Raw genomic sequence first — 13,070 nt, 5'->3', positions numbered from 1 at the left:
GTTGAGAACACTACAATTCGTAGCTACAGATGCGTGTGTGAGAGAGGACGAGTGCGTGTGTGCACCTCTTCTCTTCGTGTATAACGTACTAAACTTAGAGTACAAGTGTATGTGGGTGGCATCGACCTAGGGAGCTAGAGATGGTGCATGCGAGAAGTCCTGAGAGACTAGGTGTGTGCATGGGAAAGAGGGAGAGAGGTTATATGTGTCGATGTAATGCGTGTGAAAACAAGACTACTCTATAGCTCGCCACAAGGATATTCCAGTCGAACGCCCCAATAACCGTAAGCTATGTATCCGACGGTGCCAGTTATTGCACGTACACAGCAGTAGAAAAAGAAGTACCATGGCATATTACAAAACTGCTACACGACGGCCGAGAACACGTGCCCACATTACGTCATCCGGGAATAGTGCCGCACTTCGAAACTAGAACGTCAATAAATTTTGAGCTTAGGTCTCGTCACATTCCAAATTACTAACATGCTATAGTTAATTGCAAACCTGTTCACGATCACAACATAAATGGTTTCCCACTTAGGAGCGTATTAGTACTCGGTTATAAATACTACTATGCCAAGATGACTACACATTCCTCAACTCCTCATCCACAAAAACAAACAAGTCATTCAGCATCGTTCCCTTGCGTCTGTCATGGCCAGCGTGAGTTCTGGGTCGAGACATTACCACCAGGGAGAGGCGAGCATGGAAGCGGAAGCACGAGAGATGTCCCGCCTCACCGCGAAAGCAGCCGACGTGTCCCGCCGCGCGGCAGTAGCAGCACAGAGGTCCCGCCGCACCGCAAAAGCAGCACGGAGGTCCCGCCGCGCCGTCGATGCAGCAGACTGGTCTGGCCGCGCCGCGGAAGCAACAGAGATGTCCCGTCGCGCCGCGAATGTAGCAGAGATGCCCCCCCCCCCCCCGCGCCGCGGGGGCCTGGGAAAATGTCTCGCGGGCAGGCGACGACTCTTACAAGCGCATGTATGGGATCATCCATAGCCAGATGGATCAGATCTCTGGCTGGGCGAGGTTGTAGGACAACATGAAAGCCTCGTTTGAATAGGCTACCGGCATCATCTGGCAACTACGGGAGGGCAATGCGAAGCTCCAGGCCGAGCGCGACCTGCTGAGGGCGAAGATCGCCGGAAGGGTGAAGTGGGCGGAGGAGGCCGCTGCCTTGTTGAAGAGGACGGGCGTCATTGTCAAGAAACTTATGGACGAGAATGCCATGCTCCGCATCGAGCGTGAAAGGCTGGTGAAGGAATCCGTGGATGCTGCCAAGCAGCGTATTACGGACATGAAACTGATGAAAGAGATCATCGCCGCTCGCCGCGAGAACTAGTCTCCGCGACCTGCAGTGCATCAAGAAAGTAGAGATCAATGAGCCAGATCATTGTATGCGTCTTCCTTCTTCTTTTGCCTTTGTGTATTTCGGGCGTAGCCGCATGTAGCTTTTTTAATTATCTTCCTAAATATGTAAGACAATTATTATCCACTGTCGTCGTCCTTATATATTCATCAGTCTTGCTATAAGTCGCAGTACATGCTATCTATCCGTCGGATCTTACATCAAGATCCCGGCAAAATTTTCCTTTTTCTCTCTTAAATCTCAGTCGAGTGAGACATAGCCATGCCATTAAACAGGGGTTCGGGCGCCATTAATTGAGACCTTGGGAGAGAGGTGGGTGGAGATGGAGGTCAAGGGGCTCTCCTCCCGATAAGCACGCGCGGCGGTCTGATCGCATGCCTCCCGTACTCAAATAGCTACCCTGCACGGCGCCTCCTAGCTAATAAAAAAAGGGGACGCGTGGCGGCACGTAAATGGTAAGTAGAACGCCCACGGTTTCAATAATACTTGTGTTTCCAATTGTAACATGACATCACTTGTTCCAAATTGACTTTGTTGATTGTTAATGTGTGCGCCTTAGCAAATCGGACAGCAAAATCACCACAACATGTTGGTGCCATGTCATGCACCAAGCCAAGTTTCATGATTTTCATGCGTGTTTTGGATTTACAGGAATTAAAAAACCAAGTTTCTCAATGTTTCCGACTGAGCCATGACGCCCAGATGTTTGAATTTCATTCCCATTTCTTGCATGGGACCTAGAAATTTACCCGGGGACACACATGTGATTTTTCAACCAACTTTGGTGCACTGGAGCATGTGCATGTAGTTCAAATTTGAATTATGCACATTAAATGACCAGAAACTCAATTAATGTATAAGAAAGGCCAAACGAACCGGGAATAATTCCAAAATTTAACACGACACTCATATAGTTCAATGTTGCCTCTGTAAAGAAAATCAAGGGGGGCAGCGTATATCGTTTCGCACACAAAGGTGACACATTCCCTCTCAGAACCATGAGCCTTGTTGAGAGAAGCTCCGGTTTGCAAGAAGCTTATACCAAAACTTGTTCCAAATCAGCCAAATTTTTTACCACAGCATGTTAGTACCATGACATGACACCATGCCAAGTTTCATGATTTTCAGGCGTGTTTTCGATTTATAAGAATTTTAAAACCAAGTTTCTCAATGTTCTTGGCCGAGCCACGACGCCCAAATGTTTGAATTTCATTCCCATTTCTTGCACGGGACCTAGAAATTCACCCGAGGACACACATGTTATTTTTCAACCAACTTTGGTGCACTGGAGCATGTGCTTGTAGTTCAAAATTGATTATGCACATTAAATGACCAGAAACTCAATTAGTGTATAAAAAGGGTCAAACGGACCGGGACTAATCCAAAAATTTAACACGGCACTCATATAGTTCTGTGTTGCCTGTGTAAAGAAAATCAAGGGGCAGCGTATATCACTTCGCACACAAAGGTGACACGTTCCCTGTCAGAACCACGAGCCTTCTTGAGAGAAGCTCCGGCTTGCAAGAAGCTTATACCAAAACTTGTTCCAATCAGCCAAGTTTTTTACCACTGCATGTTAATGCCATGACATGACACCATGCCAAGTTTCATGATTTCCAGGCGAGGTTTGGATTTACAGGAATTTAAAAACCTAGTTTCTCAATGTTCTCGGCCGAGTCATGACGCCCAGATGTTTGAATTTCATTCCCATTTCTTGCGTGGGACCTAGAAATTCACCCAAGGACACACATGTGATTTTTCAACCAACTTTGGTGCACCGGAGCATGTGCTTGCAATTCAAATTTGAATTATGCACATTAAGTGTCCAGAAACTCAATTAATGTATAAAAAAGACCAAACAAACCCGGAATAATTCCAAAATTTAACAAAATGTAAACTTAATTAATATCTTCTCTATGCGGGGCATTTAATAAATGTCTATTATATATGTTTTCTACCCTATTCAAATATAGTAGATATGATAGTTTGATGCTATCACACAATCTATTGGCACTATAGGGATTTTGATTCCTATCAACTACCATATCCTAAAGGTTAAAACAGGTACATAATCATCTTCTCTGTTTTGCACAGTGCACTACCAACCCCTATACGATGATGCACATTAAACTGTTGATACGAGTTTTATGTAAACCAGTGGCTTAAAGTTGATTTTCATATTGTTTGAAATTGTGTCAATAAAGATTTTTTTAAGAATATTGTTTGATGATGTTGTTGGATGTGTGTATGAAAGAAGCTTTTTCCTCCCGTTGCAACGCACGGGCATGTTTTGCTAGTGCATAAAAAAGACCAAACGAGCCCGGAATAATTCCAAAATTTAACAGGGCACTCATATATAGTTCTATGTTGCCTCTGTAAAGAAAATCAGGGGGAGGTAGCGTATATCGTTTCGCACACAAAGGTGACACGTTCCCTCTCGAAATCACGAGGTTTGTTGAGAGAATCTCCGATTTGCAAGAAGCTTATACCAAAACTTGTCCCAATTCGGCCAAAAATTATACATATGAAAACAGGGTTTAGATTATCCTGAACATCTCGCTACCTAGACCAATGTACTATGATTTGAATTCAACATAAAATGGATAAAAATATCTGAATTGGAGATCGTATGGTAAATGTAGTTCATAGTGAAATATGATTACTGCTATATGCATGTTTTCTATTATCAAGATAATATTTAAATGATGGTATAACTTGACAACAATCATATCCAAATAAGGAAAATTGATTCAAATTTAGTCCATATGGTAGATGATAATATGTATGTCCATAGGGAGGAGTAAAATGTTCATATAAGATGGAAGATCAAAATGTAGGACTACATCCATTATAAACCACAAGGTCACCTAACGATATATTCGAATTCAACATAACGTGGATTCAAAAATTGAAATTCGAGATCCTGGCATTTGTAATCATATAAAAAGGGACATGACTCTTTCTTGTGGTGGGAATTGATTTGTTTTTTGTTGTTGTTGTTGAGGGAAGTGTGAATTGACTTGGTACTGTATAGGGTAATCTTGTTCTCCCAATTTTCTTTACATTTTTCTCGTAGTTCTTTCAATGGCATTTATAGCAATATAGTAAAAGGGGACATGACTCTCTTGTGTCTTGTATGAATTGTTTTTTTCTACACGTTAAGTTTGTTCTGCCAAACATGGAATCCGCGCCTAGTTATCCCAAAATTTTCAAGCTCGAGTATCTTTTATCTCTTCTGCTATGAAACTCCCGCCTCTTCAACCCGCGTCGCGCCTTGTTATCCCGAAATTCCGACGCACGCGAAAACTCCCTCCTCATCCAAAATCGGTCCCGCAGCCCAAACACGCGAAATCCTCCATCTACCCCTCAGCCGGAATTGCCGCCTCAACGTCGCGTGGTCAAAACCAGTGGGGGTACGTTGGTAACTTACCCTACATTTCGGGCAAGTGTGTCCCTAAGCCATGGCCCCCCTACCTACCCCTTCGCCCCCCATTCGTACATCGAGGCCGCCAAAACCCGCGAAACCCCACGCTCCTCCATTGGCCTCTCGACCGCCGCCCAGCCGGAGACTCTTCCCCGACGACATCGTCCACCGCAACAGCTCACCGTCCCTCATCCACCGCACCGGATGAGGATCCGTCGTTGATCTCGTCGTCCTGCCGGATCAGCCCTCCTCGTCCACCACCTCCAAGGAGTTGCCCCGATGTTCGCCTCGTCTATCGCACGACCTCCATCCCCACAACACTGTCTTGACCTGCCCCACCAGAACCACAGCACCCTCCCCAATCTCTCCGATGAAGCCGAGGCCTACTTGGTGCCACCGAGGAAGTTCTGCACTCACCGCAGCATTGTATCTTTTATTCGATCTCACGTGACTGCCGGTGCTCGATACTGAGCAGCGATGGCGGGTCTCCATCAATGGCGCCGTTGCCAGCCACTTCATCCACAGCGTCTCTCCCCCATGTCGTTGCTTCCTCGGTGGCGACTTCCACACCGGCAATAGTTGCTGCTGCTCCGGCTCTCGCTCGCGCTGCGGCTCTGTTCTTGCTGTCGGTCGTGCCGCTGCACTACTCTTGCTTTCATTCGTGCCACTGCTCTGCTCTGTTATTGTTGTTAGTCGCGCTGCTGCTCCGCTCTTCCTCTCGTTCGTGCTGCTGCTCTGCTCTTGCTCTCGCTTGCGCTGCTGCTGCTGCACGACCTCCGGCAGCTACAGGAGTTGCTGCTTTAGCACTTGCTCGCGGTGCTACTGCATGATTTGCTCTCTGCTAGTGTGTTCCCTACTCGAGCGGCTGCTGATTTAGATCACTGCTTCTCTACTACTAGTGCTCAAACACCCTAAACTTCTATTGCAATGCTTTGCTACTAGTTCAATCAGTTTTGACGATAAAATTCAGTTTCGACTGTAAAGTTTAGTTTCTTCAGTTAAGTTCAGAGTGAACAGTATTTACAGCATCTGTCAGAGCGGCCATGGCGCAGCTGATGCATTTTATATCTAACACTTTTTGGTGATGTATTCTACATCATCTATTGTAGATGATATTAGAGTCCCACTTCAGATTAGCGTTGTTTGTCTTGTCCTACTTCAGCCTCGCCGTCGTACACCTCACCGGAGCTGCTCCAACGATGGAACTGTCCATCACAGCAGAGCAGTACCCTCGGCGCCGTTTCCAAAGGCCTCAGATCTTCTTCCCCGCCTCCGACAGTCACAACAGCATCACCATCCTCCACGTCCAACCAAATGATGCCGAGGTCGACAAGGTTATGCCAAAGAGGTTGTACACTCGTCGCATCACTTTGTTACTCTGCATTCATGTCGATCCCTCAGGGATCCTTTGGTTCAAAGTAGTTGCAAATCTAGAAATAAATGAATCATGGTCACAAAGTTAATAGAGAGAAAACTAAATGCTCTTTTGAACCACAATTTTAATCGGTTTAGCAAGATAGCCATTATATGATACTAATGTGGACCAAATCTAAGCTCACAAAATATTTCGAGGGCAGGCTTCAGCCAGTTGAAGACTGCCGCCACTGGTTCAAAGAAAAAGTGAAGGAAAACATAGGAATTGGAAACTTTACGATGGTAGTACTATTCGTGTATTTGGTTAGAAGGAATGGAGCAAAGCAAAATTGGAGGATTTTTTTCCTTTGGTGTCTCTTTCAAAGAAAAAATGTAGGGATTTTAATATCCAATTGGACGTCCTTTTCAAATTAATATGCATGAAGAACAGGACTAATTGCATTACTGGCATAATAAGATTCTTATTTTTTTCAATTTCACGTGGTTCGACTTTAATTTGACCATGTTTCTCCATTCCTGTGTTCTTCCAATTCATGTGAACCAAACACCCAGGTTGACAGAAATCCTATGTTTGCAAATGCTCTATTTGCATGTGCATTCCTATCCTATTCCTGTGTTTTTCCTGTCCCTGCGTGTATAGAATCCTCCAATTCTAAGGAGCCCTTACAGATTTACTTCATTTTCAGATAGGTGTCAAAGAAAACTCTGTGTGTTATGTCCTGCTCCTGCCGTGCCGTCATCCACCCCACCTGAGGTGCACCATCGACGGAAGCGTTCACTACAACAGAGATTCCCCCTGCAAACTTTCTTTCGCCGCCTCAGATCATCTTCCCCGTTGCCGGCAGCCACGCCAACTGCATTACCATCATCGACTGAGCAGATAAACCTGAGGACTACATAGTTCCGAAAGAGAGGTCGCACTCTTTCGTGTCTGCTTACGTTATACATCGGTTTTTATTACCTACTACTTTATCATCATGTTCACCTCTTAGACTCCGAGTCAGGTCCAAACTAATGTTCAAACTTGAGTTTTTAAATGCCTGCGGGGCACATATCGAGGCAGCAACAAATAGTATTTGTCTACTATCTGGTTCATCTGGGGTCTTCTGTGTGGTTCATGTTGGGTGGGCAACAAACAGTAGATCATCCATAGTCTATGTTTTTAAACTGAAGCTATAATCTACCTGCTATCATTAGTTTTGGATCTATCCACTCGTTTGCTACCATCAGTCTTGATTTCTGCATGCACCCCTTAGGCCTTACATAATCTAACTATGTTTTTTATTATGCATGTCAGTTATTATACACAATCGTACTAAACATGTAGAGAAAAAGAGAAGACCGTTGCGTGGGAATATAATGTCATGCAGACGCCGCTCCATGGTGGGCGAAGTGGGCCGCCCTCCCACCATTCCAGATTGTATTCCAGAGGAAGATAACTATTCAGAGAGGAATTCAGAGGGAGCCGACCACTCCTATTTACCCCCTGAGGTGTTTGCTCTAACCTGGCATGCTGATGTTGGTCATATCATGCATATGGCGCCTCGCATTGCTTACATTATACATCTTATATGTCATTAGCTTAGTTTAGATTTGCTTTGTGTGAATGCCACCTATTTGGTTTCTATATCATACTCCCACCATTCCTAAATATTTATCTTTTTAGAGATTTCAACAAGTGACTACATACAGAGCAAAATGAGTGAATCTACACTCTAAAATATGTCTATATACATCCGTATGTGGTGGTCCATTTGAAATCTCTAAAAAGACAAATATTTAGAAACGGAGGGAGCATATGGGGATTATGCAATGCCATCTTCTTTAGCCAGGCATCATATACATGAATCATGCAATGCCATCCTGTTTAGCCAGTCATCGTATATGTGAATTGTATCGTGCCATATTTTTTCATAATGTATTCCATTTATCAACAATGTTTATACATTCATCTACTCTTCCTGTGCATCAGCCATTTGAGTCGGTCATGGGAAAATCTGGAGTGAAAACAAGGTCTTCTGAGCAGTCAGTGCTACTTGTCGATGCAGATTTCTTGCTGGTTACAGATAGTTCCTCAGAGGAGGATTCAAAGATAGATGACCGGCCGTATTCCCCCCCCCGCAGGCGCATTCTCTAACTTGGCAGGGTTATAGTTCTCATATCATGCATATGGTGTCTTGCATTGCCATGCCATCTGCTTAGATTAGACATGCTTTGTGTGAATGCCTCCTGTTTGCTTTCTATGTCAGATATGTGAATTATGCAATGCCATGTTTTTCAACCAGTTATCATATATGTGAATTATGCACTGCCATGTAGCCAGGCATCATATATGTGAATTATCTCATGCCATCATTTTTTTTCATTACGTATTCCATCTGTCAACAATCTCTGTATATTGAACTACTCTTCATGTGTATCAGCCATTTGAGCCGGTTATGGAAAAATCAGGAGTGAAAACAAGGTCTTCAGAGCACGTAGTGGTACCTGTTGAAGCATATATCTCGATGGTTACAGGCTCCTCAGAGGAGAATTCAGAGACAGATGACCAGTCCTATATCCCACCTGAGGTGTATGCTCTAATTTGCAATATTTATATTTCTCATATCATGCATATGGTGTCTTGCATTGCTTAGTTTAGACACCATATGCACAATATTCAATTCCATGTGCTTAGTTTAGAGATCATACATGGGAGTGCCAGCTGCTTAGTATATGAATCAATTATGTCAATTATACCATGCCATCCTGTATACTTAGACAACATGTATGTGAATTATTTCATCCCAACCTAATTTAGAAAGACATCATATAGTTTTGTCTTCCTGTTTAGATACTCATCATATGTTGAATTATGCCATTATATCCTGTTAAGTTATCCATCATATATCTGAAAATGTGTCATGCTATCCTATTTAGTTAGCCATCATATATGTGAAATTGTGTCATGCTGTCATGTTTGGTTAGATAACATATATGTGAATTACCACATCTGTCTATCATACAATGTCTGTACGTTCAATTTCTTTTCTTGTTTATTAGCCATTTTAATTGGAGGGGGTGATGGCAGTATCTAACGGAGCAAAAACCCGTTATTCACAAAAGACGGTGCTACCCGTCGATGTAGATAGAACCATGGTTGTACTGGCCCACAAACTAGCCCCACCACACATAATCGAGACTCTTCCAGATTGCACACTTACACCGTTGGATAGAGAACCAGCTACAACCCATCTAACCCGAACCCCAGCGGATAGTAACCCACTTCTAGTTGACACAGCACCATGTCCACCAGAGAGTACCCCCACACGAGCAGTTTGTAAAGCAACTACAGTGCCCAAAGCACGAAGACCACCAAAGCGAACCCAAACTCCACGTTTAAAGCAGAAGAGCAACTGTTCTCAGGTTAGATTCTGTAGCTATGGTCCATACTCCTTTGCTCTTGCATCACTGTATTTACTCATACCAACTACTTTCGAATTTGAAGGATCCAATTGAAACTCCAATGGCGCAACAGGTATGTTTTAAACCTATTTCTTTAATTGGATTGCTGTTCTAACTTCTTGCTCTATGTTGATTTTAGTTTCAGTTGTATAAACAGTTATGTTCTCATGTGATGCACATTACAAGTGTTGCCAGTGCTGTGTAGTTTCTCACACTTATATTCTGTCTATGTTGTTGTGTCTTAAAAATATATGATTAGAACTGTGTCTCTATCTTGATTTGGAAACATAAACTAGAATGATATGGACAATACAGTGACCATAGTACATAGATATATGTTTGTTTCATGCTGTTATCCTGTCCACCTTACTACTGAACCGGTTTACCAAAATGAATTTCGTATACTACATGCTAAACCTGTGATGTGTCTGCTTGTTTCTCTTGTAGAATGCGAACAGGATATTGGAGAAGAGCACCCCACTATGCAATGGTAGAGAAAGTAATGCAGATAAGGTTCAAGATAGTGAGACAACCTTGTTGGTCTCCAAGAAAGGTAGTAAAAATGATCTTGCAGACAGTGAGACAACCCCACAGCCCCGCGTTGATGTAGTGCTCGAGTTACTGGCCAGTACCGCTGGCACAAGCTCTTCGAACTCGCTGCCTGAATCACTTCAGCTTCTTCAGTCTCAGCTACAAGCTGGAAGGCATCAGTCAGCTGTGCTGCGGCAAGAAGCCGAAGGATTGAGGAAGTCCCTGCAGAATTCAGATGCATACTTTCTGGTGTAACAGCAAGCGCTGGAGGATTTAAGCGCCAAACAAGAGAAAGTTAATAAGCTTGATAAGCATCTTGCCAGCATTATGGGTACCCAGGATATTGTTTCTTGAGCTCTTCTGAAGTGGTTTCAGTTCTGGACTTGTTTTGCTGCGGTGTTTATTTGCACTGGTCGCCATCTTTGACAACCAGTGTATGTGATATGCTGCTTTGTTCCCTATATTTGCACTGGTGGCGAACTCTGGTCCTAGTGGATGTAATATGTGTAATAGTTGTGATAGCCTAGCGTAAGTTGCTTGCTTATTTCTTTCCTTATTGTCTTGTTTATTTGTTTGCTTGTAGTCAGTGCAGTTCTTTTTCCGCAGTTTGCTAGTGGCCGGAATAACCTATTTTTTAAAACTAGGCCACAATAACCATGGGCTACATATTTACTGTAGTGACCCTGGGCCTCCTACGGGCCATGGTGAAGGAAATATGCCCTAGAGGCAATAATTAAGTTGTTATTTATATTTCCTTATATCATGATAAATGTTTATTATTCATGCTAGAATTGTATTAACCGAAAACTTAGTACATGTGTGAATGCATAGACAAACAGAGTGTCACTAGTGTGCCTCTACTTGACTAGCTCGTTGAATCAAAGATGGTTAAATTTCCTGGCCATAGACATGAGTTGTCATTTGATTAACGGGATCACATCATTAGAGAATGATGTGATTGACTTGACCCATTCCGTTAGCTTAGCATTCGATTGTTTAGTATATTGCTATTGCTTTCTTCATGACTTATACATGTTCCTATGACTATGAGATTATGCAACTCCCGAATACCGGAGGAACACTTTGTGTGCTACCAAATGTCACAACATAACAGGGTGATTATAAAGGTGCTCTACAGGTGTCTCCGATGGTACTTGTTGAGTTGCATAGACTGAGATTAGGATCTGTCACTCCGATTTTCGGAGAGGTATCTCTGGGCCTTCTCGTTAATGCACATCACTATAAGCCTTGCAAGCAATGCAACTAATGAGTTAGTTGCGGGATGATGTATTACAGACCGAGTAAAGAGACTTGCCGGTAATGATATTGAACTAGGTATTGAGATACCGACAATCGAATCTCGGGCAAGTAACATACCGATGACAAAGGGAACAACTTATGTTGTTATGCGGTTTGACCGATAAAGATCTTCATAGAATATGTAGGAGCCAATATGAGCATCCAGGTTCCGCTATTGGTTCTTCACTGGAGACGAGTCTCGGTCATGTCTACATAGTTCTCGAACCCGTAGGGTCCGCACGCTTAACGTTCGGTGATGATCGGTAATATGAGTTTATGTGTTTTGATGTACTGAAGGTGGTTCGGAGTCCCGGATATGACCACAGACATGACAAGGAGTCTCAAAATGGTCAAGACATAAAGATCGATATATTGGATGACTATGTTTGGACTTCGGAAGGGTTCCGGGCAAGTTCGGACAAATACCGGAGTACCGGGGGGTTACCAGAACCCCCCGGGGAGTGTAATGGGCCTATTGGGCCTTAGTGGAGAAGAGGAGGGCGGCTAGGGCAGGCCGCGTGCCCCCTCCCCCTCTAGTCCGAATTGGACAAGGAGGGGGCGGCGCCCCCTTTCCTTCCCCCTCTCTCCTCCTTCCCTCTCTCCTACTCCTACTCTTGGAAGGGTTGGAGTCCTACTCCTGGTGGGAGTAGGACTCCCCTTGGGGCGCGCCAAGGAGGGCCGGCCCCTCCCCCTCCTCCACTCCTTTATATACGGAGGAGGGGGGCACCCCATAGACACACAAGTTGATCAGTTGATCTTTTAGCCGTGTGCGGTGCCCCCCCCCCTGATACGTCTCCAACGTATCTATAATTGTTGATTGTTCCATGCTATATTATATTCTGTTTTGGACATTATTGGGCTTTATTATACACTTTTATATTATTTTTGGGACTAGCCTATTAACCGGAGGCCCAGCCCAGAATTGATGTTTTTGCCTATTTCAGAGTTTCGCAGAAAAAGAATATCAAACAGAGTCCAAACGGAATGAAACCTTCGGGAACGTGATTTTTGAAACGAACGTGATCCAGAGGACTTGGACCCTACGTCCAGACATAAACCAGGAAGGCACGAGGTAGGGGGGCGCGCCTACCCCCCTGGGCGCGCCCTCCACCCTCGTGGGGCCCATGTTGCTCCACCAACGTACTTCTTCCTCCTATATATACCTACGTACCCCCAAACTACCAGATACGGAGCCAAAAACCTAATTCCACCGCCGCAACCTTCTATACCCGTGAGATCCCATCTTGGGGCCTTTTCTGGAGCTCCGCCGGAGGGGGCATCGATCACGGAGGGCTTCTACATCAACACCATAGCCTCTCCGATGATGTGTGAGTAGTTTACCTCAGACCTTCGGGTCCATAGTTATTAGCTAGATGGCTTCTTCTCTCTTTTTGGATCTCAATACAATGTTCTCCCCCTCTCTTGTGGAGATCTATTCGATGTAATCTTCTTTTGCGGTGTGTTTGTTGAGAGATGAATTGTGGGTTTATGATCAAGTTTATCTATGAACAATATTTGAATCTTCTCTGAATTCTTTTATGTATGATTGGTTATCTTTGCAAGTCTCTTCGAATTATCAGTTTGGTTTGGCCTACTAGATTGATCTTTCTTGCAATGGGAGAAGTGCTT

This window comes from Triticum aestivum, chromosome 1D (genome assembly GCF_018294505.1).
Source record: "Triticum aestivum cultivar Chinese Spring chromosome 1D, IWGSC CS RefSeq v2.1, whole genome shotgun sequence".
NCBI classification, from domain to species: domain Eukaryota; kingdom Viridiplantae; phylum Streptophyta; class Magnoliopsida; order Poales; family Poaceae; genus Triticum; species Triticum aestivum.
Note: the sequence above shows the minus strand (reverse complement) of the source record.